The sequence below is a fragment of the Nicotiana sylvestris genome, chromosome 10, assembly GCF_000393655.2.
Source record: "Nicotiana sylvestris chromosome 10, ASM39365v2, whole genome shotgun sequence".
Lineage (NCBI taxonomy): Eukaryota > Viridiplantae > Streptophyta > Magnoliopsida > Solanales > Solanaceae > Nicotiana > Nicotiana sylvestris.
Window position 1 is genome coordinate 169,131,666 of NC_091066.1, and position 4,316 is coordinate 169,135,981.

The following is a 4,316-nucleotide window of genomic DNA, read 5'->3' on the forward strand; positions in this document are numbered from 1 at the left end:
ATAGACTTTTATTTAGCACCCACATTACAAGCCTATACCCTTTTTTTTCTTAATTGACATTGTTTTGATCCTTTTACCTCTTAAAGAATTTTAATTGTGAAATGAACGTTAAAAGAAGTAAGGAGGGGATTTGGGTGATTGAGTGGAACCAATGAAAGGAAGAAATGTGCACTTGTTTTGTAAAATAATACACCACTAGTGAAAATTGAAAAAAAAAATAGTTGGGAAAAAAATAGAGAAATCTGGAAAAAAAGGAAGGAAAATAGAGATGAATAAATTGTTGTCTTGTTCTTGCTGGTGGGTATGAATTAAAATAGCGCTTAAAGAAGAAGGAAACCTTTTTGGAGGTGATATTGTTTGTGAAATTGAAGTGGTATTGAAGAAAATACGCTTAAAGTAATTTTGTGATATGTTAAAGTGCTTAGGAGGGTGAGTCACTATTCCATAAATATATCCTACCCGTCCTTTAGCCCATATTACAACCATGAAAAAGTCCTAATTGATTTTAGTTCGAGCGAGCTTACATTAGTAGAGATTTACATTAAGGGCAAGCCTATGGTACCAATTGCATGCATGTAACTTCTTTGTGAGAGTGAACGATTTTCTTTGATATATGTGAGTCATTAAAATATATTTGATCATGAGATTCGAATGTGTGGATTGAACTTGCTCTCTTGTTCTTGTTGAGGGTACATGGTCTCACGAGGGATAGGTAACGTTATTAGACTTCTCTAGGATGTTGGGCTTCCAAGTCAAGAGTACATTGTGACATTGAGTCGGTTTGTGAGGCTAGGATTGTTATGAGCATGTTGTCTTTGTTTGAATATTTTTAAGTATGGCATAAGTTAAAGGGAAGTGTGTGGTAATTGCATATGCTTAGAGTTTATTGTTGCTATCAAGTATCAACCATGGTCATTGGTGTAGAGTACTCAAAGATAGAGTTATTTGTTGGTTGACTCAAGGACGAGCAACGTTTAAATGTGGGGTGTTAATGTTTGGCTTATTGTTGCTCCCTTATAAGAGAAGTTTTCACTCACTGTTCTTGAGCCGAGGATCTATCGAAAACAGCGTCTCTACCTTCATAAAGTAGGGGTAAGGTCTACGTACACACTATCCTCCTCAGACCCCACTAGTGAGATTCCACTGGGTTTGTTGATTTATCGTCACTAATGTTTGCTTTGTTAGCTTCTGCATGACGCCTTGTTATTTTCGATTGATGTTTGGCTTAATGTATGCATATTTTGATATGTATTGCCTCACATTATGCTCATGTCTCATAGATTTCGGATGTATAATATGATAGATTTGTGCTCATTTGTAGTATTTCTATGTGTAGGAATCATTCAGATGCAATTTGGGACGAAATGGCGCAAATTAGAACGAAATTGGGAAGAAAAAGCAAAAAATAAAATTTGAGGGCCACATCGAACTTGGGTCGCTGGTTGTGGCGCAATTTACACAAGCAAAATATTTTGGGCGCCGGGGCCAGCGCCCCACGCTGCCCTGGACGCTTGGAACGTGAAGTTGTCCTATTCTGACTAGAACTTGGTTATTTTGGCCCCAAGACGTCCCCAACTCATATAAAAGCCAACTTAAACCTATTTTGAGAGGGAAGAACGTTTTTTGAGAGGAAAACACAAGCACAAAGCCACACTGGAGGCCGAGTTTCATCTTTTCTTTTACCAAACTTAGTAATTTTTATGTTTCTTTGTGTGATTTATTGTTTTGCTACCATGTCTATGTGGAGCTACACTTCACGTTCTAGGGTTGTGGTTCTTTCATGACTATTGTTATTCGGATATTGATTTTTCTTTCTTAGTTTATCATATTGGTTTATTCATTCAATCTTGCGCTTAATTATTTGATTGCTTGATCACCAATTAAATATTATCTACGAATCTAGAATTGAACTCGAAAGTGAAAATTCTAGATTGCTTATAGGATTGAGTAGAGCAAGTTCTTGAACCTGGGCATCAGGGAATGGATTCGCGGTTAGGATAAACATACACCTAATTACCTTACTTGGTTGATTTACAAGAATTATTAATGCGTTCTTATTGATTCTAACTCCATAGATATATAGGTGTTAGGTTAGCTTGAATTGGCGAGTAAGAACTCGACAGATTCTTATGAGCTGTCACGACCCATTTTCTGAACAAGCCGAGACCGGCACTCGATCACTAAACATGACCGAGCGAACCATCTCTGCTTATCATACCTATTATAACTCCAAACTTTATATGCAACAAAGCAATAATATAACCAAATACTTTTGATTAATTCAAATATTTAAATAAATCAACTCCAAAGCTTTATTCATAGTAACTACTGAATTACTGCTAAGTTATTATAAAATAACATCTGAATCTCAACCCAATGACTATGTCTATGAAGCCTCTACTGATGAACTGACGCACTGCTCAGGACATGAGATTTCCTGGTCAGTTCTCTAGATAAACAAAGAAATAGCTAAATGAAAATGACTCTAAGAATACTCCACGAACAAAAGCGGAGCTCACCAATATCACTGGAAGGGAAGGAAGTCCTAACTCGTAGCCTGCTCGCCTGCAAATCCGGTTCCTACGTTGTACCGCAGACCAACGTAGGTTCCCAAAAGAGAACGTCAGTACCATCCACTGTACTCAGTGAGTCTCAACAGCAGGGGGAGAAACTTTAATAACATATACATTACGAGCAAAGGTTCTAAATGCATGTAAAACATAAAGCTTATAAGAATAATTCTAAAATAATTGCATAATAGCAATTTATGAATATTCTAAAAGAAATTCTTTTTTTTTCTTTCTTTAAAAGAAATACTTCACTTTATACTTTGGGAGTTCGAACTATCCTGACTTAATTCTGTCTCAGTCACCGTGTGATCGGCACGGGTTCGATCCCAACCTGATCGAATAGGCCCAATCCACGAGGTGCCACTCGCTTCATGGTTCTCAGCGCTCATGTATCATACCTTAGCATGGCTAAGTAAATTCTCAGCAACGAGACCCTCGGCTCGTATGCTCCCTACTTTGGCACAAGTAGTTTCAGGAAGTCAACGCCTTGGTCAGGACCCTCGGCCTGGACGATGACCCCTTCTCAGAATAACGGATACTCCCCAAAAATCTTTTCTTTCTAAAACTTCTTCCTTGTGACTTTTTCAAGTCTAAATCTTTTCTTTATAGAACATTATGTACATGCTCATATTGGTGCCCTTAAATGTAAAGCAAGACATAAGAATGAAATAAACATATAAAAATATTTCTAAAGACTCTTTCTTCTTCATAATCTTCAACATGAAAATAGCATATAAGAATAACACAAAAATCTGAAAATTTAAGCACATATAGCATAATAGATCATCTAAACTTTTGCTAGAACAATTCTAAATTAATGGGTACTCACTCGCTCTAATTAAATAAAGATAAACTCTTTTAAGCAATTCATCAAACACCTTGTATGTGTGCTTTTGTGAGTTAAACCACTTTAGTAAAGGGTTATGTCAACTCACCTCAAAACTTCTCGAGCCAATACGTAGACTCCAATCCAATTTATATCCGTCAAACAATTGATTCTACAATAACCAGTGTATTTTAATTAATTTTCAAGTAATACACGTAATTATGAAATTTATTGATGATATAGAGGAAGAAGGAAATTAGCTATTCAATCTTACCTATTACTACTGTAAGGTAATTGATAATAGGGGATTTTACATACCTGAGTTCAAGAATTAGCGACTTGTAAAGAAACCTAAACTTCGCGTTGCCTGCGGGAGTATTGAGCAGCAAGGCTCTGTCTTACAATTCTGCGTTTGTGCGTGAACGAGGGCCCCTTTTTTAACTCAACGTTTCAGCGTATTCTGTTTCTTAGTCCTAAAACCTTTTTATTTCTTTTGCAGTCCATAACCCTTTATGGGTTAGGACTTGTTTTCACGTTTTCCTTTTCTTTATTTGTTTTCCCATTTCTTTTTTTTTTTCTTTTTTCTTTTTTTGGTTTTAACTTAACTAGTAATAACTTATATCTACTTTTAATATTTAATAATAACAAAATTATTAATATTCTCCTAATTGTACATCCAACTACTTAAGTGTATATATCTATATATTTTCACTATAGGCAAGAAAAAAATTATAATAATAATTTAATTCTATAAATAGCGTGTTTCGAATTTTTTTATTTTTTTTTATAAATTTGAGAAGTGTTACAATCTTCCCTCCTTAAAAACATTCGTCCTCGAATGTTACTAGGGTCTTATTCTTAAGCTAACAATCATACCTTAGGTCCTTGAACCTCTTAAATTTTCTTGGCACTACTAACTC

General features: G+C 35.4%; 1 long non-coding RNA gene across 1 annotated transcript; it reads right to left on the bottom strand.

Annotated features, from left to right (window-relative positions):
- Positions 1-2,143: 2,143 nt before the first annotated feature.
- LOC138880307 (uncharacterized) lies at positions 2,144-3,567 on the bottom strand. Its single transcript, XR_011402841.1, has 3 exons — positions 3,506-3,567; positions 2,520-2,580; positions 2,144-2,218 (listed from the first exon to the last, which is right to left on the bottom strand). It is a non-coding gene; the product is annotated as an uncharacterized lncRNA (long non-coding RNA).
- Positions 3,568-4,316: the final 749 nt, after the last annotated feature.